This window comes from Triturus cristatus, chromosome 2_1, assembly GCF_964204655.1.
Source record: "Triturus cristatus chromosome 2_1, aTriCri1.1, whole genome shotgun sequence".
NCBI classification, from domain to species: domain Eukaryota; kingdom Metazoa; phylum Chordata; class Amphibia; order Caudata; family Salamandridae; genus Triturus; species Triturus cristatus.
In genome coordinates, this window is record NC_140581.1 from 1,183,509,212 (window position 1) to 1,183,537,188 (window position 27,977).

General features: G+C 52.2%; 1 protein-coding gene across 2 annotated transcripts in view; it reads left to right on the forward strand.

Moving 5' to 3' along the window:
• Positions 1 to 27,977, forward strand: part of DNAH6 (dynein axonemal heavy chain 6) — a 2,458,578-nt gene that overhangs the window by 1,964,116 nt on the left and 466,485 nt on the right. The gene's annotated exons all lie outside the window — the stretch shown is intronic.

Below are 27,977 nucleotides of genomic sequence, written 5' to 3' on the forward strand. Positions count from 1 at the left end.
GAGAACGCGCACTGCCCCTCATTCTGCAGTCTCCAGTTTCCGATGCAGGGGGCGTTGGGGGACACATTTCAGTTGAGTGGGCTCACAACTCCTTTACGCGTTTCCTCCCATACCCTTGATTCCTCGGGTTCTGAGGAAGATTCGCCAAGACCGGGCCCAAGTTATATTGATCGCCCCGGATTGGCCAAGAAGGGTGTGGTACACAGATCTTCTCCACCTCTCCTCTCCTCATGCCCTCCGCTCCATCTCCCTCTGAGGGCAGACCTCCTCTCGCAGTCGGAGGGGCAGGTTCTACACCCCCACCTCCAGAGCTTACACCTTCATGCCTGGAGATTGAACGGGGAAACCTGAGTTCTTTCTCTCTCCCACCTGATGTGGTGGATGTTATTTTATCGGCCAGGCGACACTCCACCAAGTCCAGGTCCAAGTTTGTAAAATGGTGTGGAGAGAGATCCATTGACCCTTTAAAAGCCCATCTTTCTGAGGTGCTCCAGTTTGCTCTTTCCTTGGCTCAGCAGGGCTGTGCTGTGGCCACGGTCAAGGGCTATCTATCGGCCTTATCGGCTTTTCTATGTCTACCTGATCAACCGTCATTATTTAAATCTCTGGTTGTATTGAGGTTTATCAAAGGCCTTACAAACAAGTTTACACCTACTCCTTTTGTAATGCTACAGTGGGACCTTAATCTTGTCTTAACTTTTCTGATGGGGTCCCCGTTTGAGCCTCTTCATAGTTGTCCTATGAGGCTGTTGTCCTTTAAGACGGTCTTTCTTGTAGCCATTACCTCAGCAAGGAGGGTGAGTGAGCTTCAAGCTCTTAGTTCTAAACCCCCTTTTCTAACATTACATGCTGAAAGGATGGTACTCAGGACCAGGGCTGCTTTCCTGCCCAAAGTTGTTACTCCGTTTCATTTGGGACAGTCTATTACTCTCCCTGTTTTTTATCCACCTCCTCATCCCTCCAAGGAGGAGGAAAGGCTTCATCGCCTGGACCCAAAAAGAGCTGTTAGCTTTTACTTGGACAGAACGAAGGACTATCGTCTGGACGATCAGCTCTTCGTGGGTTATGTAGGACATTCCAAAGGAAGAGCGGTGCACAAGCGCACTCTATCAAGATGGATCATCCTTGCCATCAAGATTTGCCATCAAGATCTGCTATGGCCTGGCTGGTAAGGTTCCTCCTGAGGGTATTAGGGCTCATTCAACTAGAGCTAAATCATCTACATCTGCTTTGGCCCGGGGCGTTCCTGTGGCAGATATTTGTAAAGCCGCGACTTGGGCCTCCCTCCATATTTTCGCAAAGCATTTTTGCTTGGACTCTGAGATGAGAAGGGAGGGCCACTTCGCGCGCTCTGTCTTGCAAGACTTTTTGGTATAGGAAGGTGGACACCCTCCTCTGGGAGTGGGGACTGCTGTGGGAATCTATTCACAAGGTGAGGAATCCACTGGCAGATGTATCCATCAGAAGAACAAGTTACTAACCTTCGGTAACGCTTTTTCTGGTGGATACAGTATCTGCCTGTGGATTCCTCACTGGCCCACCCGCCTCCCCGTTGTCCACCTTTGTATACCTTAAAAGTTGTCTTGTTTGAGATGTTGTTATGCTTTCTGGTACATTTGTAGGAAATGCTTATTTTGTTTAGCTTTCCTTTTGTTTATGTACTGTGTATATTTGGTTGCATATTGTATACTGTGTATACTTTGAATCTGTCGTTGGTCCACCTGTGCGCCTCGGAGGCACGGAAAAAATGGGTGGAACTGACGTCATCACTCTGACGTGGCTCTCTTATGGCTCCGGTGATGTCATACGGAGTCGCGAGCGGAGCCGATGCATTATGACGTCGTCCACGTCGGCGTAGAGAGCTGGGGAAAAAAGTTCAGTGGAATGCTGGCGCAGGGGATATTCACAAGGTGAGGAATCCACAGGCAGATACTGTATCCACCAGAAAAAGCCTTACCGAAGCTAAGTAACTTGTTCGTTTGGCATTCATCATCAACTTAAGCTTTATTCGCCAGTAAATGTAATAAAAGCATATCACAATAAAACCATATATCACAAGTTTAAAAATTATTAACACAATAAAAGTATGTGCTATAAAAATCAATTAAGAACGTTAAAAAGCATATACACAGTATAGTTAATAAGAATTGATGCTGATAAGTAATAAACAATTCAAAATGTTCAAGCTGGAATAGGCATACCACATTTGTATTAATGGCAAGAGCCTACAATCGTCATTTACTGCAAGGAGCTTAAGCAAGGAGCTTAGTTCTAAGTGTCCACATTCATCCTAAGAACTTTGCCATTGACACTGCATACAATACAGAGGGATCAGTACACAATATTCACATTGCTACACTCGACAGGTGTGTGCCCATGTTCCTGCAAATTGGTGCCAGCCAAGCTTTACATGGTGCAACATATGCAGGGCATTAAAATAACACATGTGTGTATGTTTCTTCCATGTTGGTGCAGTTTGCAAATTTATCATCGGCTGCAGCAGACCATGTGGCTGTAAAAGACTTCAAGGGTAAACAACCTGCTCTAAACTGGATATACAGTTTGCGGTCTAATGGCTTGGTAATTACGTCCCAATAGTCCTCGACATGTGGCCTTGGTTTTATTTGTAAGAACTTTCCTGTCAATTTAGCAGCATCACTTGTTCTATTGGCTTCCTGCATGATCAGTTCCCAGTACCTTTGCTTGAATAGGTTTTTTGATGGAATCTCAGTTCTGCTAGGGTTGGCCCACAGTAATGGCATGCCCATACTAGTTAGGGTAGTTCTGATGTTGCGCAACCAACATGATTGTATGGAAGTGATCGGCCTCCATTATGTCTTTAAGACCTTTTGCGAAGATGGCCAGTTCTGGTGTGGACCAGATCCTGCCCCAGTAAAGGATGGGGCCTAGTCTTGCTAGATCAGCAATGGCTTTTCTGCCCAAATCATAGCGCAGGGGAAGCATGGGAGAGCTGTGGGGAAAGCCTGTGATCCCTCGTAAGAACTTGTTCTCAGATACAGCTAGAGGATGCACATTTTCAAAGCCCCATAACTCTGCACCGTACAGAGCTGAGCTCAGTATCTTAGAGCTGTAGATCTGCAGCACAGGGGTGAGGGGCTTGGTCAGTGATGTTTTAAACTCCTTAATCATGTTTAGCATTCACTTAATTGTTCAGACAGTCCACAAGCCCCTCTTGTGGCTTTAACAGATAAAAGGTGAAACTCCAAAACTTTTGAGGTGGTCCATTTCCCTATAGGGTATGCACTTCTCAGTGGAATATAGACCTGGGAGTAACCATGCCAATGCAGATAGACTTTCCAGATATGTCCACTTAAAAAATGAATACTCAACTGGGCAAAGTTAGTATTATCGTCTTTCGTTTGGGAGGTTATGTAGGAAAGTAGGATCATTCTGACATGGTTGCCCTCAGTTTTTGCCTTGTATTTAGACTCTAATAAACTGGGATCCTGCTAACCAGGACACCAATGTTGGTGCTCTCTCCCCTAAATTGGTTTGGTAGGTACTTCGTACACCCCACAATTTGCATACTGGTGTACCCCTGTTAGTCCTCAGTATAGTGTACTAAGGTACCCAGGCATTTGTACACCAGGGTTCTCCCATGGGCTGCAGCATGTATCTGATAGACTTCTAGCTGCATATTCCTTACCTTTGAATTTCCCAGGTGTCAGTCTGGATCCGGAAAGGTTTGCTGAGCAATACCACTTGCGCGCGACGTCGGGTGGCTCCATTCGGCTCTGCGTGACATCGTCGGTGTCGGTTGCGTCGGTTATGACGGTTATGACGTTGCAGTTCCTATATAGGCTCCACCCAGGCGCGCAGCCGTCAGTTCTTTTCTTTCCGCACCAGTTAAGTGCCGATCCGGGAAGAGCTACCCCTCTGCTGCTTTTTAGCAGGTCTTTACTCGACTTTTGTTGATATTTATGGATTCGACTTCATGTGTGAGGGATGTCTTCGAGAAAGACAGATTTCAAACCATGCTGGACTTGTTCCTGCATGATGTCGGTCACCGATCCTCACCGCGTATGTCTGTGGTGTCTTGAATGCGACCACAATATGAGGTTATGTTCAGACTGTCGGGCGATGCCCCAAAGACCTTGAGGGAGCGAGCGATGAAGTTGCTTGCGGTCCGGCAGTCTACACCATCAAGAGAAACACCGAGGAGGTCATGGTCCCGTTCGTAGAAGACGAGGTCGCGGGACCGCTCACGGAGCCCTAAGTCCTCTTCCTCCCATTCGCGGTCCTCTGGGAAGAGGCACAAGAAGAAGAAGAACAAGCGGACTTCGACTTCACCTTAACTGGCGTCTGTTGTTGAGAAAGGAAAGGAGCACTGACGCTCTAGGCATGGTTCTGTGGAGCCGGAGCCAGTTGACTTCGCGCCTTCCACCCTTTCCGGGAGTGGAGCGACTCCCGCTCAAATTTAAGAGTTTTAAGAGGGCATGCACCGCGTATTTGAGTGGAAGGACCCTGTTGGTGAGCCCTCGGTCCCCGCAGGGTCGGATGGGGTCCCATCGGGTTCGATGCTGTTGGCTCCGGCCACGGTGCCAGTGGGGCCCTCAGGGATCTGATCCCGGAACCGAGTCGACGCCGGTCGTGCCAACGCGACCTTTCCCGGGTTCGAATCCGAAGTCATTGCCTGCGACGTCGCTGATGCCTGTCAGTGGCACAAACCCCATCCTCATCCCCAACGGCACGGAGCTAGAACGGCGTCGAGCAACGCCGATTCCAACCTCAACAGAACCCAGGGGTTCTATGTTGTCACCAGAGCATTCTGTGGATGTGCTAGGCTCACAAGAGGAATGGGAGGAGTCTGGAGACCCTCTTGAAAAACAGGATGTCTCTGAGGCGACAATGGACTGGTATGGGGAACTGGGGGAAGCCAGTGGTCTGGATACTTCCCCAGACACTGGCCTGCTCTCTCCGCCTACAGTGGCTACGGAGGAGCGGGCGTCCTATGCCATGGTGGTAAGAGGGCAGCTGAGGTCCTAGGACTGGAGCTGCCCTCAGTTCAGGCCAGGACTAATCTCTTGACCAAGTGCTTCAGCCTGGGGCTTCCACTTCTGAACCCCTATTGCCCTTTAATGAGGCACTTACAGACGTCCTTCTAGGAACATGGTCCAATCCTAGAACAGGGGCTCCTGTGAATAGGACGACTGCACTCTGCCATCGCCCAGCTCCAGACGACGGAAAGTTTCTTAGCCAACACCCCACCCCAGAAAGTTTGGTGGTGCAGGCCTCTACATCCCAAGGCACATTCCCTTCTGCCCCTCCGGATAGGGAATCCAAGAGACTGGACTCATTTGGGAAGAAAGAAGATGTTTTCTTCCTCCAGTCTGGCATGCGGTTGGTGAATACCACATGCTTATTGGGCTGTTTCTCCCACTCTCTTTGGGAGATGGTTACGCAGTTGCTGCCACAAGTGCCGGAGGAGGCATGGGCTGTGCTCTCCCAAGTTGTCAAGGACGGGAGCGATGAAGCAAAATTCACTATATGCTGTGGTTTAGACACAACCAATTTGCTAGGTAGATCGATTTCAACGACGGTGGCCCTGAGATGCCATGTCTGGCTTAGTACAACTGGCTTCTCGGGGATGACCAAGCCAATTTGATGGGCATGCCCTTTGATTGAACCTGCCTTTTTGGAGAAAAGGCAGGCTTGGCCCTCGTCAGGTTCAAGGACTCTCGAGCTACGGCCAAATCCTTGGGCCTCTCCTTCACTCCTCGTGGCCAGTCTCCCTTTCGCCCCTTTTGTGGCAACAGAAGGGGTTTCCAGCTGCATCAGCCCTATCCTAGCCACCGTCCTGCTCAGACTAGCCAAGCCGTGCGTGGACGTCGACGCAGTACATTCCGTCCTCAGAATGGAGGCCAGAAGTCGTCTACCACACTGCCCCCAGCAGCCTCAGCCTCCAAGCACTCCTAGGCTGATTCTGCAGGACCACACTACTCCAGTGGGTGGGAGAAGTCGTCATCATCTCCCCCGCTGGAGATCTATAACAACAGACAAGTGGGTCTTACAGATCATCCAGAAGGCCTATTCTCTTCCTTTCCTTTCTTTTCCTCCTCCTATGCCACCAAGTCATGAACGGCAGTGCAGAAAACGACCATTTCTCGCTGGGTTGCTCTCTGCAATAAAAATTACGCCTTGGCAAAGAAGTAGCCCCCTGAGGGATCAAGGGCCCACTCCACCAAGGGAAAGGCTGCGACTACGGCCTTGGCTCAGGGTGTTCCGGTCCAAGACATGTCAGGCAGCAATGTGGGCATCATTGCACACTTTCGTAAAACATTATTGCCTTGATGGTCAAGTGCGCAGGGACGGGCACTTTGCCCGTTCAGTCCAGCAATACTTCTTAGTTTAGATCATGAGTCCGCAATCCACCGCCGGGATGGTGTGGCTTGGGTATCTGATTCAAAGGGAAGGAATCTGCAGCTAGAAGTCTCTATCAGATGAACAAGTTACTTACCTTCGGTAACGCATTATCTGGTAGAGACTCAATCTAGCTGCAAATAATTCCTTACAGCCCCACCCATGCCTCCACGCTTTGCGAATTGATGTAGTAGGACTAGGTTTGTTGCCCCTTTCAGGGCCCTAGTTATACTCGCGACTAAGTCAGTTACTTCGTGGCTCTGCACTACTGGCGTGGAAAATACAAAAAGTACTGACGTTCCCGCGCCTGGGGGGGGCGCCTATATAGGCACCGCAACATCATAACCGACGCTACTGATACCGCTGACGTCACGCAGAGCCGAATGGAGCCACCCGACATCACGCGCAATTGGTATTGCTCAGCAAAAGTTTCCGGATCCAAACTAACACCTGGGAAATTGAAAGGTAAGAAATCTGCAGCTAGATAGTCTCTACCAGATAATGCGTTACCGAAGGTAAGTAACTTGTTCATTATGCCACTCATGTCATTGCAGCCTGTGTGAAATGGTGCATGCACCTTTCACCACAGATATAAGGTTTCCCATATATCTCGGTCACTGCACTTAAAACCTATAAGCCACACCTAAGGTTGGCCCTTCTGTCCAAGGGCAGGGTGTATGGCATGATCCCAAGTGTGAGGGTGCACCTGCATGAGCAGAGGCGCCCCTACAAATCACGGACTCCATTTTCTGGCTTTGTAAGTGCGTGGAAGCCATCGTAAGGTATGTAGTGGACACTGGTCAACACGTGATGTCCAGCTACATAATGGCTTATCTAAACCTAGTCATGTTTGGTATCAAACATGTTGGACTCATGCAACTACACCGATTCTAGTGTTAGTTGCATGATACCATGTACTGGGGGGGGCTTCAAGGAGCCCTCCCAATGTCTACCAGTGTAGCCCTGCAGCATTTGCGTGCAAACCAGTGCTGCCACTGATCCCAGACACTGTTCTGCCCTCCTGCTAATGAGCCTAGCCCAGTCAGGGTTAGGCAGAACAAAGGATTTCCTGTAGAGGAGACAGGTAGCCACCACTCTTTTAGAAATAGGTGTCATGTTAACAATATTTTTAAAGCACAGCGGTTACCTGGGGGTGTCCTGGCGCTAGTTACAACTCCTTAGGGCATTAAACTGAAGGAACAAAATTTATTTAGCAGAGAGTTAGGAGATCAGTGGCATTTCTCAGGTGAAACGGCAAGTTGTTCCAGGCTTTTGCTGCACAGAGGCCAAAACCCCTATCTACCACCCCACAGAGCTTTTTATGTGTGTGGAACTGAGATTAGTTTGTCTCTCAGTGAGCGAAGTGTTCTTTTCGGTATGTACCAAGTGAACTGTCGTTTGAGATAGTCTGGCCCTATCCCTTGACGCGCTTTAAAAGCCAAACAGAGGGATTTAAAAAGAACTGGATTTTTTACCGGGAGCCAGTGCAGTTTTTTAATTTCTTTGGATATGGGAGAGAACCTGGACGTGCCAGTAAGTAGTCTGGCTTCATTCTGCAGCAATTGAAGCTTATTCAGGAATCTTTGTTGAATATTTAAGTAAAGACTGTTACAGTAGTCCACCCTCGACATTACAAGAGCCGTGACCACAGTTTGCCGGCTACCCTGCGGCAAGAACGGCAGTATCAAGGTAAGTCTCTCATCCACTATTAATTCCAAGTTTTTAACCTTTTTTGAAGGCATAGGGAGAGTGCCCATCGAGTCCGGCCACCAGTTAGGTGTCCAGAAGTTGTTATCATTGCCAAACAGTATCACTTCGGTTTTTCCTGTATTAAGTTGTAGGCAATTCTCTGCCATCCAACTCCCCACTGATACCATGCAATCTTGAAAGCGTTTATCCAAGCCCACCTCCTGGCCAGGTAGCAGTGACACTACAATTTGGGTGTCATCAGCATACGAGGTGAGACCGAATCCAAATGCACTGATAATTTGGGCCAATGAAGAGACATACTCATTAAAAAGCGTAGTACTCAGGGAGAACCCCTGTGGGACCCCACATGGCAATTCAAAAGGTTTAGACTGATATTCACCCAAGGCAACTGTTTGTCCTCTGTCCAAAAGAAAGGATCTTAGAAGATCCCAAGTTTTTGATTGAATCCCACAAGCCTTTAGACGGTCCATCAGGATGTCATGATGGACCATATCAAAGGCGGCAGACAGATACAATAGGATCAGAGCTGCTCTGCCACCCCAATCAACAGCTTCCCTGATCTCCGCTGTGGCCTTAATGAGAGCGGACTCGTAACTATGTGCCTCCCTAAAGCCATATTGCGAGGGATCCAAGGCTTGTGTCTCAGCTAAGAAGGAACTTAGGGGGCGTGGACAAGATGGCGGCAAGGTGAGACACATCTCCTCGTCTCTCCCTCTGACAGATCCGAGAAAGCGCAAGGCCTGGGCCTTCTTTAGCCTGCATCAAGCTTGAATCCTGACCGGGGCTGCATGCTGATTACGGGCGGCCCCCATCCTGCCAGTGAAAGCTTCCCGGGCAGCGGCGAGGAGCGGAGGACGCCGCGTACAGAGACCCACAGGGCCTGCGGCCAGTGGGGAAGCCGTGGCCTAGAGTCAAGGGCGATGCCGGACCTGCGCAGCTGAGGTGGGGCCCGAAGGCAGACAGGGCCGGGTCACGTGCCTTGCTACGCATCCTTGCCGAAGCGCAATTGCATCGCTGCATCTTCGCTACAAGACTGGTGCGGAGATCGGGATCGGCGGCGCCCATGATTGAGGGCGCACGGGCACACCACTGCTACTTCCCACTACCCGGCAGCCCCACCTGACAAATTGCGGCCGACAGCCGGTCACCACTTCAGTCTGTGCACCCACCGGCGGCCGTGGAGGTCTGGCTCGGGGCCTCCTTAGCCAGGAGCACCGTGTGGGCCCGTGCCGAGACCTGGGTGCCCCTCGATGGTGAGTGAGAACGCCTGCGATGACTCAGTGGTGTGGACCTTGTGGAGCCCTCCTCCGTGCCCTGGGCTTTGCCGTCAGCCCGCAACACCCTGTGGTGGGCTTTTGGCCGGTGGCCCTGTGTTCCCAGAGTGGGCCTTACCACAGTCGGATTGGGGTGACTTGGGCGCGATCGCTAGTGGAGGTGGCCGCCGGAGGTGAGGTGAGGCGCACTGCGGAGGCGGCCTGTCCGGGTCCGGAGGCGGCTTGGGGTGGACTGGTGGCCCTCCGCTAGACCCCTGCCGATCGGACACTGCAGCATACCGCACAGGGGCGATTGGTGCCCGTGCACACGTGCCTCTGTCTTTGGGACAGCGACGTGAGTGTGTTGGTCTCCGGGCCTCGCCGGCGATGGAGTGATCTTGCGCAACGGGAGCCAGAAGGGATCCATGACAGCTGCTTTGGGCAGGAGGTGGGGGCTTGTCATCCCCACATTTAACAGACTGCGCATTGTGATAGATTGCCCGTTGGTCCATCCTGGTGTTTTCACCACATCGGGGCTGGAGTGGTCCCCTGCTTCTGCTTGCTGTGGGCATCCCCTGGTCTGCTAGTGGCCCCGCTTTCACTGACTGCGCTGTTTGGGGCAGAGTGGGGGCCCTTGGTGGCTACTTCCGGTTTGTCAGCTCCTGTCATTTCGCCATTGGGTACAGTTCCACCAACACGACGAATTCGGCCCGACTGGACCCATGTGGGACTTGAGGTGGACTGGGGGCCCTCTACTCACCCCTTCAGGCACGTATGGCGATATTCCACGTGGGGGCAAGCGACACCATTGCAGGTGACTTTACCCGGGGAGTTTTGGTGGCGGATTTTGGCTCCTGGGCCCGGATCGCGGAGCAGAGGCCTGCCGTGGCCTGAGACAGCGGAGCTGAGCAGGAGGTGAGATTTTGAGACCTACCCTTTGGGCTGACTGTCCATTGCCCCATAGTAAGGTCATCGATACACCGAGGTTGGAGTAGCGGGCCCACTGTTTAAGACACTGAGAGGGCCTGGCCCTGGGAGAGCCTCCTCCCACTCCGTGCTGCGCAGGGTGGTGGACAGTCTGCTGGGGCTGCACAGTCACTATCAGCCCTGCGACTTTCCTGCTTTGTGTAGCCCTACACGTCGACATTTCAGTGAGACCTCAATGCTTGCTCCTGGTGCTGGTGTGGGGCGCCACAGTGGTGTTCAGCTCCTGCCACATTCCATGTCTTTTCACAGGGCGGGCAGAACTATGTCTTCCACACGGGGGAAGAAGAGTAAGTCCCTCCAAGAGCTCTTTGCGCGCCCTCCGGGGGGCACGACATCAGACCCGGCCAAACAGCGCGATGTTGCCTCGCCGCTTGTGGGTGGCCCCGCGGAGGAACCGGTCACTCGGGCCTTCCTGGAGTCTCTCTTCTCGGCCCTCTGTGATGACCTACACGCCATGAAAAGGGATCTCACCACGGAGCTCAAAGATGTCCGAAAAGACCTCAACTGCGTTGGAGACCGTGTAGTAGCTCTGGAGGACAAAAGCGACATGCGGGACAATGAGGTCGCCTTCTTGCAACAGGAACTTCTCCACGTACACGACCAACAGGTGGACCTCCAGACCCACTTAGAGGACTTGGAGAACCGCTCCAGGCGGCATAACATACGGATCCGTGGAGTGATGTCCAACGCAGAGGCTGGCGATATATTTACCTTCGTGCGTGAACTGTTCAACCTCATCCTGGGCAGACCACTGGACTCCGGCTTGACAGGATACATCGCGTGGGGCCCCCTCGAGCCGACAACGATCTGCCAGCGGACATCCTGGTCTGTGTCCAGGATTTCTGCACCAAAGAGGAGATTCTCCAGAAAGCCAGGACACAACACCCTCTCATGTTTAGGGATCAGTCTCCGGTTCTATACCAAGACCTCGCCGCCCTCACTCTCCAAAAATGTAAGGCATTTCACCCCATCACTGCTGCTTTACGCCAACGCAACATTGCGTACTCCTGGGGTCACTCATTTCGTCTTGTAATCCACCACAATGGCAAACTCTACCAACTCCCCTCTCTCACAGAGGCCAGCAGAGTGTTCGGGATTGAAATACCGGATGAGGATGATGGCAGTGACACACAAGATAGAGGGCCCAGCGAGACACAGCCGCGGTGGAGGCAGCAGCGGCACAGACGCTGCCCTAACCGCCCACGGCGCCCCGATCCCGAGGTGATCACAAAGGGTCAGCAGGACGCCTTGGAGACCCTACTGGGAACCCTTGCAAAGACACTGCCCTCCTAACGAGCCTAGGCCATGTCTCTTTCTTAGCTTCTCTGTTTCTTGGGTGGCCTGGGAGGGGGAGATGGGGTGCAATTGGCCATGTAATTCCCGTATCAATGTTTTACCTGATCTTCCATGGAAGAAGGACTCTCACTAAGACTCTTGATTCATGTTGGCACCTGTTGTGGTAGGGCTTTTTCTATTTCTCTCTGGGGCTATCTTTCTGCTCTTTCTTTCTGCGCTTCCCCTTGATCTCCCAGTACTGCTGGGAACAGCCCTCTGAGCTGGCGGCATGCGCCCTTTGACTTCCCTATGCTGTGGTAGCTGAGCACTCAATCGTGCCCTACACCGTGTATGCTTTCCAGCGCACAATATCCCCCGCTGTAGATGCCTCCCCATAGTCTTAAAGTCCTCAGACTCAAAGTGAGGGGGCTTAATAACCCCATCAAACGCCGAGCAATTCTGGCTTACCTGGAGAGCTCCGAGGCCGACGTATGTCTATTACAAGAAACGCATTTGCTGGCTAACGATTGTCACAGACTCCGGTCACGGGTTTTCCCGACCCAATTCTTCCCATCGGGATCCTCTAAATCTGCAGGGGTGGTGATCCTGATATCTAGGCCTTTTAAGGGGAGAGTGGTGCAGAAGGAGGCTGAAATCAAGGGTAGACTTCTCACCTACCAACTCTTAATTTGGAGTCACACGCTGATCTTAGGGTCCATCTATGCCCCAAACGAAGTACAGGAGCGGTTTCTCCATGAAGCGCTGACCGAGGCTACTGCAATTCCCGAGCGCAGGATACTCTTGGGGGGAGACCTCAATCTGGTCCTTAACAATGAGCTAGATAGGTCGGTACAACGCTTTGGCCAAGTGGGTGACCATTTCCGCACCGGACTTGCTAGGCTGGAATACTTGGGCTTTATAGATCTGTAGAGGGACCTCCATCCAAACTCCAGAGAATACCCTTACTACTCTGGCACTCACAAGACCTACGCTAGGTTGGACTACTTTATAGGCACCAAGACGATTAGGGACATCACAACCTCCTCCGACATTCTCGTGGCTGCCCTATTGGACCATGCTCCAGTAGTAACCACCTTGACTTTGCCCCCCCATCCGGCTTCCTACCCGACGGTGGCGCTTCTGTGATACCCTCTTACACCGCGCGGACACCGCTGCCCAGATTCAGCGCGCGCTCAATGACTATCTACCTTACAACGACAACGCTAACACACCTATCTCGACTAGATGGGAAGCCCTGAAGGCGGTGGTTAGGGGTGCAATTAGCGCTCTCTCCTCAGAGGACAATGCGGAACGTAAACACAAGAGGGAGGACCTCACGCAGAAAGTGCGCGAGTTAGAACAGATCCATCAACAAACTGGAGCGCCGCGTATCTGACGTCAATTGAAGACAGCTAGGTCGCAGTTAGCTGCCATAGATCGCGACAAAGCCGAATACATGGCACTGTATCTGCGCCACTCTTTTTATGTCGGCGGTGACAAGTGCGGCCGGCTACTAGCACACAAACTGAGGGAGTCCCAGCGGCGTGACGTGGTACAGGAGATCACAGATCAGGCAGGCCGCACACACACAGAAGATTCTGACACACAGCATCTAGAATCGATGGACATAGATGCATATCTGAATCAGGTTACTCTCCCCAGCTTGTCCCAAGCGCAAGCCGACCACATGGAGAGGGAGATTCACCCGGAAGAAGTAATCTTCGCCATCTCGCGCCTAAAAGTGGCTGGCCCAGATCGCTACACAGCAGCCTTCAATAAGCAGTTCTGCCCCGCGCTTACCCCTATTCTCACGCGCCTCTTTAATTCCTTCGCTTCTTCAGGGGCGATCCCTCCTTCTATGCTTGAGGCGGATATAGTGGTCATTCACAAGACCGGCAAGGACAAGACGCTCTGCGTGGCGTACCGGCCTATCTCTCTTTTAAACATTGACCTAGCGCTCCCTATATGCCTGGGTTAATCGACCCTGACCAGGCGGGGTTATACCTCACAGGCAGACCAGCGACAATACGAAGCGAGTGCTCCATCTCATCAAAAAGGCTTCTTGTATCCCGGAAGACTAAATGCTCTTGGCCATCAATGCTGAAAAGGCATTCGATCGTGTGCACTGGCCCTACTTGGAGCAGGTGCTGATCCGCTTTAGCCTGGGGTAAAAGATGAGGACCCGTATCCTCAACTGTTACCGTGGCCCGCGGCTGTAGTGCGAGTGAATGGACATGCTTCAACTCCCTTTCATATCCATAGAGGCACTTGACAGGGGTGCCCTCTGTCGCCCCTGCTCTTTGGCTTACACATGGAGCCCCTGGCGCAAAGAGTCCATGAGCACCCGAGGATCCCGGGAATACGCTTGGGCAGCGATACCCACACCATTAGCTTGTACGCAGACGACGTGCTGGTCACCCTGATGAAACCTGTAACGGCCCTGGGCACCTTCTTGGAGGAGCTGGTCTCCTTCGGGGGCATCCGGGTTCAAAGTTAAAATTATCAAGTCCACGGCTCTAAACCTCTCCTTGCTGCCCCAAACGCTGGCAGACCTACAGGCACGACACTCTATACAGTGGTCTACCTAAACGGTCCCTTATCTGGGAATTTGGCTAGCCCCCAGACTACAGGCGACGAGGGCGGTCAACTATAGCATCTTGCAATCTCACATCCGTGCGGACCTGCGGCTTTGGAAACATTACCCTATCTCTTGGCTGGGCCGCATCACCGCAGTTAAGATGACGATCTTTCCCAAACTCCTTTATGTTCTTCAAATGCTCCCTCTGCAGCCTCCCACCGGCTGGCTCCAGCGGGTGCAGGCAGAACTTTCTCAATCCATCTGGCAGGGTCGCAAACCAAGAATGAAGCGGCTGGTCAGTTTCCTCCCTCCAGATGAAGGGGGTCTAGGATACCCGATCTCGCGCTGTACTATATAGCCGCACAGCTCTGATACTTGGTGGAGTGGAGCCAGGCGAAGTCGGAAAAGCACTGGCTTTTCCATGACCGGGCAATAGCGGGCACTTCCTTGATGAAGATCCCTTTCCTTCGGAAGGCCCAGCGTCCCCCCAATCTCTACACTTCTCATGTAACCCAAACAGGCGACATGGACTGATGACCTTCCCTTCCCCACACACTCCTGTTTTTGGCAATTCTGACTTTGGACCCGGAATGGGTGAGACCTCCTTCCGTCTTTGGAGAACCACCGGTTGCCGCGTTCTACGTACCCTTTACGACGCTGAAGGGGTTGCGCCCTTCGCACAGCTACGCGCTGACTATGGTCTCCCGGAATCTGAGTACTTGCACTATTTACAGCTACAACACTGGGCCTCACACCCAGACAATAGATCACAGGCCCATAGACACCTCACCCAGTATGAGAGATGGCTGATCAGACGTTCCTCAGACAAAAAGCTGATCTCGGACCTGTATAGAATGCTTCTATCCCGCTACACTCATGCCTTGCATGCAGGGCGGGCCCAATGGGAAAGAAACTTGGGTCGTGATCTCACTAGCAAGGAATGGGAAGGGATTTGCTATAGGGCGCGACATACTGCAAGTATTTAGACACACAGATCCCTCGGCTTCCAGAGTACGTGCTGCTAGGGGTTCCCAACCCGCTCACCTATCCTCTGATATCCATGAAGGGGAAACAAATAGCGCTTACGTTGGGCTCTGCCACACATAATATCCTCACACATTGGAAATCTACACGTACTCCAACACTCACTGGGTGGCTACACCGCCTATGGCATATATTAGGCATGGAAAAGATTTCGCTCACCACGGCTGGCAAAGGCTGGGGATTTAGCGACTTATGGCAACCCTTCCTGGCTCTCCTGGCACAGGACTTTGGGGAGTTAACATGCCCGAGTTACCTGCACACCGGATACTCCCACGTCGGGGTGAACCACTCCGGATAGTTGCCACCTGTTAGAAATGGGGGTCTCTAGTTGGCAAAGGCTTGCACTTTGTCCAAATAGGGACCCTTTTTCCTTGTCAGGATAAGGGAGTTACACTACTAAAATAACCCCTGTTCACCCCCTTGGTATCTTGGCACGAGCAGGCAGGCTTATCTTAGAGGCAGTGTGTAAAGCATTTGTACATAACCAACAGTAATACAGTGTAAGCACTACAAACAGACACCACACCAGTTTAGAAAAATATCCAATATTTTTATATACTTAAGACAAGACCAAAACGATAAAAATCCACAGTACAGTACTTTCAAAATCTTCAGTTATCACAGTATACTTGAAAAACAGTTCCTTGATGTCGATAGCTCCGCCCGGGGCTATCACGGCGTCGTGAACAACCAAATCCAAACAGTTCTGGCTGACCGCGGCGTCGCAGGTCAGCTACGGTGTCGGAAAGACCCGCAAACAGTACCTTTCAGAAATGCAGGTTGTCGATGACCTCTCGTTGTCCCACGCGTTGCTGGTCAATCTCCTTTCTAATGGAATCAGGAGTACGGGCGTCGGGTGCTGCGGTGAGAAGTACAGCGGTGCGGTGTGCCGTGCCCTCAGTTCGTGCTGCAAGCATCGGCTCGGTGGTGGCGTCAGATGGCGTCGTCGGTGAGACCAGGGTCATGGTGTGAGATGAAGGCAGTGCTCATCACGGTGCTAGCAGCGGTGCAGCAGCGGCATCGTCGTTGCTGAAGTGCTGTCGTCTGTTGACAAACTGGAGTTGATGGCACTGGCGTCGGTAGGCCAAGGCTGCGGTGCGGATGAGGGCGGTGCGTCGTGTAACTTTACGAGCGGTGCCCTCGTGCCACGGTGCAAGCAGCGGCGTCCAGTCCGGCGTGGAGCTGCGTCGTCTGGGATACCAGGGCGTTGTCGTGGAGCGATGCGGTGTGGAGTCCGGTGCCCACAGGTCGCGGTGCAAGCAGCGGCTCGGTGGCGGCCTCAACAGGCGTCATCGGTGAGACCAGGGTTGCGGTGCGGCGGTGCCCTCTGCGGTGCCTTCAGGACACGGCGTCGGCAGCGGCATCGTAGACGGCGTCAGGCTTGAAGTCTTTCCTGTTCCTAAGACTTCTTGAACAGCGGGAAAACTCTACCTCACGCACTTGGAGACTGCAGAAAGTTCAGTCTAGTCCTTTCACTGCCCAAGGCAGAAGCAGCCACTGCAGGCCAACACAGCAAAGCACACAGCAAAGTGGTAGTTCCTCGTCACAGCTTCTCCAGCTCTTCTTCTTGGCAGTCTTCTTGATCCCAAAAGAGTTCTAAAGTTCTTGGGTCTGGGTCTCCCTTTTTATCCTCACTTTCTCTTTGTTCTCTTAAGGCAGAGAGGCCTTTGCCTAGTCCAAACCAGTTCTGGTCAGTCCTGGAGCACTTTGTTGAAAATAATCCTTCTTTCCTTTCACAGTGTAGGCCAGGGACATCAGACACACCACAGGAGGTGGAGCCAGCATTGTGGAGGGAAGGCACAGCCCTATTCAGGTCCCAGGTGCAACTCCTCCCTCCCATCTACATGTAGATCTTGCCATTCAGCCCTGTGCTGACTCCCCCTGTCTCCTGGAATCCCCCAGCCCTTGTCACTCAAACTCCAGACAAGAAATACACAACCTAGCAGAGGCAGGCTTGGATGGTTAGACAAGAAAATACCTACTTTCTAAAAGTGGTATTTTCAAACACAGAATGTTAAAACCAACTTCACTAAAAGATGCATTTTATCATTCTGAGTTCAGACATACTAAACTCGAATTTCTACCGTGTTCCCTGGGTCAGTTAGGATTATAGGATGTAATAATCAAACTGCCCATTCTGACCTATGGGGAACAGGTAGACTTGCAATAGTGAAAAACGAAATAGGCTGTAATTTCCTATCAGGACATGCCACACATACCAGGGCATGTCCTACCTTTCACATACAATGCACCCTGCCCATGGGGGTACATTGGACCTACCAGAGGGCCGACTCACATGTAGAAAAGGAAAGGTTTAGGGACTTGCAAGTGTGTGCACGTGCCAAGTCGACATGGCAGCCCGAGGCTGCGCACAGGCTCTGCAATGGCATGCCAGAGTTACACTTTACGGGCTGTTTGCGTGGGTTGCACAATCCAGTGCTGCAGCCAACCAACAGCATTTGATTTATAGGCCCTGGCACTCGCAGTGCACTTTACTAGGGACTGACACATAAATCAAATAGGCCAATCGTGGAAACACCAATCCATAGCACAGTTTATACAGGAGCACTTGCACTTTACTGAAAGCGCAGCAGTGAGGAAAGTGCGCAAAATCAAGACACCAGCAAAAACAGAGTCAAAAGCGGGAGGTCAGAAAGCAAAAAGTCAGGGGAAACACACCAAAAGATGCCAAGTCTAACACCACCTATTTATAGATGGGCTGGGGTGGGGGCAGCGAGGGAGGAGGGGGGAGAAGGCTACCCTATTCTCTTTCTCATCTCTGGGTTAGGGTGGGGGGGTCGTTTTTCTGGTCTCATTCTCATAGTTTGCTTTCTTTGGTAATCTCATATGTCATTGTTTGCACTAATCCCTGCGAGGCCCAATTGGTCGCATTGCTGCTTTGCGGGCTTGCAAGGTATGGCATTTACTTCAATAAAAAGATTTAAACCATAAGAAGGAACTTAGTTGTGTGTTCATGATTTTTTCAATCACTTTTGCTTGGAGTGGAAGACGGGAAATAGGGCAAAAGATATTTGGGTCCTTAGGGTCCAGGCTAGGCTTTATTAATTTAAAATATTTTTCATTGGTTGTTTTTCAGCAGTGCGGAGAGCCTTGGTTAGATCTATTTGCCACTGAAGAGAACGCGCAATGTCAGCAGTTCTGTGCATTGGAATTTCCAAGGCGGCACTCGCTAGGCGACGCATTTCGTCGGGAGTGGTGCTGCGGTCTTCTATACGCCTTTCAGCCTATACCACTTCTGCCCAGAGTGCTGAGGAAGATCAAGCGCGACCGGGCCAAGTCATTCTTGTGGCCCTGGACAGGGCACAAAGAGTCTGGTATCCAGAGCTCTTGAACATGGCCATCGATCCTCCGATCAGACTGCCCCTTCGGGAGGATCTTCTGTTGCAGCAGCAGGGGACCGGCCTCCACCCGAACCAGTCCGTCCTCCACCTCCTTGCATGGAGATTGAGCAGTGACAGTTGACAGCTTTTGACCTTCTCCCAAAGTCTGTAATGTTATCTTGGTAGCCAGGCATCCCTCCACCAAAACGGTATACGTCTGTAGATGGAACAGATTTGTGGCATGGTGTACAGCAAAGACTGTGGATCCCCTTTATACCCCCCTTTCAGAGGTTCTCCTCTTCCTTCTTTCTTTGGCCCAGCAGGGCTCTGCTCTGGGCACTCTAGAAGGCTATTTTTCAGCCATTTCGGCTTTTCTTCAGCTTCCTGATCAGCCTTTTCTTTTAAAGTCCCCTATTGTAAATCGTTTCCTTAAGGGCATTACTCACTTGTTTCCTCCCATTCCTTTCGTAATGTCCCAGTGGGACTTGAACCTAGTTCTGACCTACCTTATGTGCGCTCCTTTCGCGTCGCTACATAACTGTCCTCTCAGACGTTTGACACTCAAAACTGCATTTTTGGTTGCCATCATCTCTGCTCTCAAAGTGAGTGAACTTCAGGCTCTTTCTTCCACACCTCCTTTCCTGGCTGTTCATCCGGAAAAGGTTGTTCTTCTCACTAGGCCTTCCTTCCTTCCCAAAGTGCTTACCTCTTTCCACATAGGACAGACCATCATTTTGCCCACCTTATTTCCGCCCGCATCCTTCTAAAGAGGAGGAGAGGCTCCACCGTCTGGATCCAAAACATGTGCTTTCATTCTATCTGTATCGCACAAAGCAATTACGGGTGGATGACCAGCTCTTTTTGGGCTATATGGGCGCCAAGAAAGGTTGGGCCGCGCAAAAGCGGACAATCTATCGATGGGTCATTCTTTGCATCAAAATGTGTTATTCCTCCAGTGGGGTTGCGCGCCCATTCCACCAGGGCGACTGCAGCCACTACTGCTTTTGGACATGGAGTCCCTCTTCATGACTTCTGCCAGGCAGCCATGTGGGCTTCTTTGCACACGTTTACCAAGCATTACTGCCTGGACAGCCAAGTCCGGAGAGACGGCTTCTTTGGCCGTTCAGTTCTCCAGGACTTTCTGGTGTGAACTTAGTTCACAGACCCACATCCGGGGTTGGTATTGCTCGGTTATCTATTCTAAGGTGAGGAATCCATAACTAATAGCCTCTTTCAGATTAACAAGTTACTTACCTTCGTTAACGATCTATCTGTGAGAGACATATATTAGTTATGGATTCCTCACCGCCCCACCCATCCTCCCGGTTCTGTGAACTAAGTTCTAGTATAAGGGACTTTCCTTCAGGGCCCTAGTGTTTGTGCACCAGTGGTCAGTGTCTTGCATGGCTCTGCACTTCTGGCATTGAATGTCATGTAAAGAACTGACGTCAGCGCGCAGGGGCGGCGTCTAAGTAGATACCGCAACGTCATTCCGCCGACCACGACAACAACACCAAAAGCTGAGTCGACTGTCGCCACCTACCGACGCACAGGGGTACTACTAAAGAGAAAATCTCCGGATCCAGTCTCACACCTGGGGGTAATTCTAAGGTGAGGAATCCATAACTAATTTATGTCTCTTACAGATATATATCGTTACCGAAGGTAAGTAACTTTTTCTTTCTGCCCCATGAAAACCTCATGTCGTCACTGTGACTCCTCCCTGTATACAAGTTGAGAGAGGAAGTTGAGAGGAGAGCTGTGAATGGAAACTGAAAGTCACCCAGGGCTGAATGGGTGCTGGGCCTCTCGCTGCCTCACTGGATGCACACGGGAACCAGCGAAGTGGGGGGGGCTGAGGGATGGGGAAATCCTCTCACTTTAAAGTCCGAGAAAAGACTACAGTTTTAAGCCCTGTTTACAGAAAAGCTCAAACATGACCACTCGGAGAAATGCTCTTTCAGATGTAAAAAAAAAAAACATTTGCAATGCAATAGGTCTCGCATTAGTTAAAAGCAGAGCTACTGGTTTCGCAAATGTAAAAGTGATGTGGCTGACAATTTTTTCTTCTATTTATTTATTTTTGTAACTGTTACTACAAAAGTCAAATAATAGAAAATAAATAAAGGAAAAAATACTTTGCTCGCCATATTCCTTTACCTTTTGCAAAGCCAATAGCTCTGCATTTAACTAATGTGAGACCTACTGCATTGCAAATGCTCCATTAGAAAAAAGGGGAAGTGAAGCCAGCAGTACTAGGCGGGAGTCTGGGAAGCCTTCAAAGAGGCTACGGGTTTACTGATGGAGAGAAGTAGTATACCAGTGTATGTATAGTGCAGAGCGGCAGCTGCAAGATCTTAGTTTTGGGGGTTTAATGGGGGTATGTATGGAATGAAGAGGGGAGTATTGTGTTTATGTCGAGGCGGTGTGATGGCTGGATGTGGGGGAGAGTTATATGTATAGGGAGAGACGGGTAATTGGGGTATGTATGTTTGGAGGAGAAGCAGGGAGTTTTGTACATTTTTCGAGAGGTAAGACAGATATATGTATGGGCAGGAAGTGAAGCTTTGCTGTATGGACTGTGCGCCAACATTTATATAGCGCTTATTTTATCTATCGCTGTGTTGGACGCTGAAACCCATGCCTACGTGGGCACCATGCTACAACTTGTATGGTAATTCACTGAGGCCCCAGCAGCTTTCCTGATGCTGCAGGCCTTTTACTTTGTGCGGGCGCTGATTTTGCACGGTTAAAGGTGCAGGGTCGCATAATTCTGGAGCAGCATGTACCCACGCATGCCTTGCCTATGGACACATGGACAGACTAACACCTTTAAATGGGATGGAAATCCATTCAAAGACTTCTGCCTGTGTATATGCGCGCATGAGCATGCATTGTGGTATGGAATGCATTCACAGAGATCGTGGCTGAAGGCAGTGCATGTGCGTGATGCAGCACGGTGCAGGTGGCGACGAGCACTCTGTAGAAGTGAATAAGGAGCTGCCAAGCCCTCAACATGTTTTAAAATGCTGTGGACACATCATGGTGTCTAGTAGCACGCTCTCACCTGGTTCAGAGTATCTGCGGGCAGCTGCGTTGAACTGAAGAGCTCCGATATATTGTTGTTACCTGTGGTGGTGGTCCCTCTGCCCGCCCTCTTCCTGTAGCCTTGCCGGAAACAGCTGGTTTGCAAAATGACATGCCGCGCTGGCTAATAAAAAATATATATAAAAAACTAAAGAGTTTGTTGAGCTGTGCAAAGTAAAGTGTGGCCCAGCCGCTGCCTTAAAAAACACATATAATATTTTTTTTTAAAGGAGTTTGGGGAGCCGCGCTTTCCAAAAAAGGGGCGTGGCCGCTCCTGTTAAAGATGAAGTCGAGACAAAAGAGCAGAGCGGGAGCGTCTTTAAAACAAAGCGTGGCGTGCTTACTAGGGCGCCACGCTGAGCTAGGAAAACACATGGACTCTGCTTTGTGGAAGCAGGTGAGACTGTATTGTGCCTGTAACAGGCAGCAGCTATAATCTGCGCTTCGAGCGCGAAAAAAGTTACGCGCATTAAGTATTCACCACCTGATTGTACTGCACGTGAAGCGGATTACAACAAGTGCCCGTGTTTATAAAACCTATGTGCATGGCGGCCCCTGAAGCGGCTGCCATGGTTGTAAATAAGTAGTCCCCAGACAAACACATGAACACCTACAGTGTAAGAAAACTGTAATTGGTCCTTGCTGTCGGACTGAAAATGGAAGTGATGAATCAGAGTTTGAACCAATAGGGCTCCATTAAACAAGAGCGACGGAGGACTGAACAAATGGCAAGCAGCAGGTGGGTTAACTCTCCGTATAGGGATTACTACAGGACTTGCAGACAGCGCATGAGCGCTGTTTAGGCTCGATCTAAAAAGGCACTGAGCCAGTAACTAGGATCCAACAAGTGGAAGCCTGCAAGAAATGGGGGCCTCCTCCATGTGCGGAAACAAACATCGAAAAAGAAGGGACAAATAAGAAAAATAACCACTTAGAAGCAAGGGCTTTTAACAAACACTGACAAATGAAAAGCAGGGTCGCGCTGTAAGCCCGCTGTAGGAAAACCACCTCTCTATATAGTGTACCGCAATGGGGTACACTTTGCAGAGAGGTCAGAGAGATGCTTATTGGTTTACAGAGGCAAAAGAGGATAATACTCGCGCTCTATTTTGTGGTAGTGTGGGCGAACAGTTAGGTTTATCAGAGAGTAGTGTTCAGCATTTGTTGTACTCACCAGGGCAGTAAATGGAATACACAGTCAAGATTGATTTATAGAAAAACAGCAGGTTTTATTTATATTTTGAACTATGATCTTCAATTACAGGTAAGCATATAATACATTTTAGCAATAAGAAAGATAAATACAAGTGATATACAGTTGTGCACAATTACGCACAATCTTATCCTAGGGAGAAAAATATAGAATGTAATAAATAACTGAAAGAAATACGTTAATTAGATTCCTCACCTTAGAATATCCCCAGGCGTCAGGCTGGATCCGGAAAGATTTTTGTAGCAATACCCCTTGCGCGTCGCTAGGCGTCGTCTGCGGCTCCGCATCCGTCGTTGGCGTCGTGCGCTGAAATGACGTCGTCGGAGTACTTAGACCCCGCCCTCGCACGCTGACGTCAGTTCTTTTTTCCACGCCAGACATCGCCGATCCGGGAAGAGCTTACCCCTTAGTCAATTTTTGACAAAACATTTTGATTATTTTTGGTCTTCTGTCGACTCGACTCTGGTGCCAGTAGGATGCCTGGGTTTAAAGCCTGTGACTCCTGTCCTCGACTGATGTCGGTGACGGACCACCATCGCCGGTGCCTTTATTTTCTGGGGGCCGACCACGACGCGGATTCGTGCCCCGATTGTCAGGCCTTGACCTCGAAGGCTAGGCGGGAGCGGTCCCGTAAGCTTCTCGAGCTCAGCACTCGGCTCCGCGCCGCTCACGGTCCCGGTCCAGGAGGCGGTCCAAGGACCGGTCGCGGAGCCGCAGTCACCATCATCGCTCGTCGGGCTCGAAGTCTTCGGGTAAGTCGAAGCGATCAAAGAAGTCCAAGAGGCGACACTGCTCTTCGGACTCCTCTCGCCGGTCGCGCGACTCGGCCGAGGGTCAGGGTGGTCCCACCCCCGCGGCTCCGCCGGTCCCTGGGACTGACGCGACTCCGGCGGAGGTCAGTGCCTTCCTCTCGGTCATGAGGGGCCTGGCTCCGCGGTCTACGCCTGCCGGCCCGTCTTCGGGCTCCGCGGGCTCGACTGGGCGACCTCGCGTGCTGGCGGCTCCGGCCCCGGCGCCGACACCGGTTCCACCTCCGGCGCCGTTCCCCGGTTTAGCCCCTGTCCGGAGCCGGCGCGCCGCTTCCCGGCGCCGCATCCGACGCCGATGGATGAGCGTTTCGTCTACCGTCCGGCTCCGATTATTCCTCCTGTTTATCAGGAATCGGATGACGGGGGCGACTGGGAGGGGTCTGAGGACCCTATGGCCATCCAGGGCCAACTTTCACAGGACTGGGCAGACGAACTGGGGGATGCCAGTGGTCTGGACACTTCACCGGATGCTGGTTTCATCTCTCCTCCAACTGTGGCCTCGGAGGAAGGTGCAGCTTTTTCAGTGGTGCTGCGCAAGGACGCCGAAGCCCTGGGGCTCGAGTTGCCTGCTGTGGCCGTGAGGACTAATATCCTCACAGAGGTGCTTCAACCGTCAGCAAGCTCCACAGAGCCTCTGCTGCAGTTCAATGAGGCCCTCATCGACGTTCTGCAGGGCACTTGGTCCAAGCCCTCCACAGTTCCTCCTGTGGATCGGAACGTGGCCCGGCGCCACCGCCCTGCTCCGGGCGACCCCAGTTTCCTGTCCCAACACCCCACCCCCGAGAGCCTGGTTATCCAGGCCTCCACTTCCCAATCCTCCTTCCCGTCCGCTCCTCCGGATCGGGAATCCAAGAGGCTGGAACAGTTCGGAAAGAAACTGTTCTCTTCCCTGAGTTTGGGCCTGCGGTCTTTGAACACCGCTTGCCTTTTGGACCGTTTCTCCCACTCTCTGTGGGATGCGGTGGAGGACGTGCTGCCCCTGTGTCCGGAGGAGGCCCAGACACGTCTCTCCCAGGCACTTGTTGACGGGTGAGATGCAGCGCGACATGCCATACGGTGTGGACTTGACACCACGGACTCGCTGGGTAGGGCGATTTCCACCACGGTGGCGCTCCGGCGCCACGCCTGGCTGCGGTCCACGTCTTTTTTGGGGGATGTCCAGAGTACCCTCATGGATATGCCCTTTGATGGCGCTCGCCTTTTTGGTGAAAAGGCGGATAGTGCTCTGGCTCATTTTAAGGACTCCCGGGCTACAGCCACGTCCTTTGCTCTCTCGGCCCCACGGCCGCAAACTTCCGCCTTTCGCCCCTTTCGTGGCCAAGGAAGGGGCGCCTCTTCACGTCCGCCTAGCCACCGGCCGCAGAACCAACCTGCACGCGGTCGCGGACGTGGGTTCCGCCGTGGCGGTACTAGAGGACAACATGCCGGTCAGTCCACATCCACCCCGGCAGCATCCGCCTCAAAGCCCTCCTATTCCGAGCTTTCAGGCCCATTCCACGCCAGTGGGCAGCAGAGTTCGCCATCACCTGCTCCATTGGCGCTCCATCACTTCGGACAGGTGGGTGCTGCAAATCGTCCGAAGAGGCTACTCCCTCCCCTTCGAGACGACCCCTCCAGCCATGCCACCACAGTGCCACCGTATATCGGAGGATCACTTGAATCTTCTGCGGGAGGAAGTTACGGCCCTCTTGACCAAAGAGGCCGTTGAGCGCGTTCCTTGTCCAGAAGTAGGCTGTGGTTGCTATTCCCACTACTTTCTGGTTCCCAAGAACGGCAAAGGGGACCTACGGCCTATCTTGGACCTCAGGAGCGTCAACACCTTCCTCCGGAAGGAACGGTTCAAGATGCTAACTTTAGCTCAGGTTCTGGCTGCCCTCGACCCTGGAGACTGGATGGTAGTGTTGGACTTGCAGGACGCCTATTTTCACATCCCCGTCCTGCCAGCCCACCGGCGTTACCTGCGGTTCACGGTGGGTCAGGAGCACTTTCAGTTCACCGTGCTCCCCTTCGGCCTCACCAGTGCCCCTCGGGTGTTCACGAAAGTGATGGCGGTGGTCGCAGCTCATCTGCGCAGATCGGGGGTTCCAGTCTTCCCCTATCTCGACGACTGGCTGTTGAAGGCAGGCTCGCCCCTGCAAGTCATCTCCCACCTCCAGACTACGGCCGACCTCCTGCATTTGCTGGGGTTCTCCATCAACGTGCCGAAGTCACACCTGAGACCCTCCCAGAAGCTCCTCTTCATCGGAGCGGTTCTCGATTCGACGCAGTTCCGGGCTTATCCTCCGGAACAGCGGGTCCGGGATATTCAGGCTCTGATTCCCATCTTTCGGCCTCTATCCTGGGTTTCGGTCAGGTTGGTGCTGCGGCTTCTGGGGCTGATGGCCTCCTGCATCCTGTTGGTGCATTACGCCAGGTGGCAAATGCGGGCTCTGCAGTGGGACCTGAAGTTTCAGTGGGCCCAGCATCGAGGCAACCTGTCCGACCATGTCTTGATCTCGGAGGGCACTGCGAACCAGTTGCAGTGGTGGCTCATGGACCGTGATTGGGTCAGCGGCAGATGCCTCTCCCTACCCCAACCGGAGCACGTAGTAGTGACGGACGCGTCCCTCCTGGGATTGGGGGGCCATATGGGAGAGGCGGAGATCAGAGGACTCTGGTCTCCGGCGGAGGCTCAACTCCATATCAACCTTTTGGAGCTGAGAGTGATCCGGCTTGCACTGAAAGCCTTCCTTCCCTCTGTCCTGGGAAGTGTCGTGCAGGTGTTCACGGACAACACCACCGCCATGTGGTATCGCAAAAAACAGGGCGGGGTGGGGTCGTGGACCCTTTGTGAGGAGGCTCTGCGCCTCTGGACATGGCTGGAACACCAGGGCATCACCCTGGTGGTTCAACATCTGGCGGGCTCTCTGAACGCCAGAGCAGACAAACTCAGCCGCTGGTGCATGTTTGATCACGAATGGCGTCTGAACTCGGACGTGGCGCAAGGTCTCTTTCTGCAGTGGGGAGAGCCTTGGTTAGATCTATTCGCCACCGAAGAGAACGCGCAATGTCAGCAGTTCTGCGCGTTGGGGTTTCCAAGGCAGCACTCGCTTGGAGACGCTTTTCGTCGCGAGTGGAGTTGCGGTCTGTTGTTCGCCTTTCCGCCTATACCACTTCTGCCCAGAGTGCTGAAGAAGATCAGGCGCGACCGGGCCCAAGTTATCTTAGTGGCTCCGGATTGGGCACGAAGGTTCTGGTATCCCGAGCTATGTCAATCGATCCCCCGATACGACTGCCTCTTCAGGAGGACCTTCTGTCGCAGCAGCAGGGGACGGTCCTCCACCCGAGCCTGTCCAGCCTCCACCTCAATGCGTGGAGATTGAGCTGCGGCAGTTGATGTCATTTGACTTGCCTCCTGAAGTCTGTGATGTCATTCTGGCAGCCAGGCGTCCCTCCACAAAGACGGTATACGCCTGCCGGTGGAACAAATTTGTGGCATGGTGCACAGCAAAGGCTGTGGATCCCCTTTCCGCCCCTCTTTCTGAGGTTCGCCTCTTTCTTCTTTCTTTGGCCCAGCAGGGCTCTGCTTTGGGCACCTTGAAAGATTATCTTGCTGCAATCTCTGCCTTCTTACGGCTTCCTGATCAGCCTTCTCTTTTCAAGTCCCCTGTTGTTTCACGTTTTCTCAAAGGCATTACTCACATGTTCCCTCCTGTACCCTTCGTAATGCCTCAGTGGGACTTGAATCTTGTTCTGACCTTTCTGATGTGCGCACAATTGTCCCATTCGTCTTCTGACCCTGAAAACTGCTTTCCTGGTAGCTATCACCTCGGCTAGACGGGTGAGTGAGCTCCAGGCTCTGTCATCTAAGTCTCCCTTTCTTTCTGTTCATCCAGACAAGGTTGTCCTCCGGACTCGTCCTTCTTTTCTACAAAAAGTGGTGACCCCCTTTCACATCGGGCAATCTGTCACGTTGCCCACCTTCTTTCTGCCTCCGCATCCTTCAAAAGAGGAAGAGAGGCTCCACCGTCTGGACCCAAAACGGGCGCTGCCCTTTTATTTGGACCGCACCAAACAGTTCCGGGTGGACGACCAACTTTTTGTTGGATACGTAGGAGCTAAGAAGGGGAAAGCGGTACACAAACGGACCATCTCACGGTGGGTCGTGTTGTGTATTAAACTTTGTTACTCCTTGGCAAAAAAGGACCCTCCTGTTGGGTTGAGGGCCCATTCCACCCGGGCCACAGCGACTACTACTGCCCTGGGCCGGGGAGTTCCCTTGCAGGACATCTGTCAGGCGGCGACGCGGGCTTCACTGCA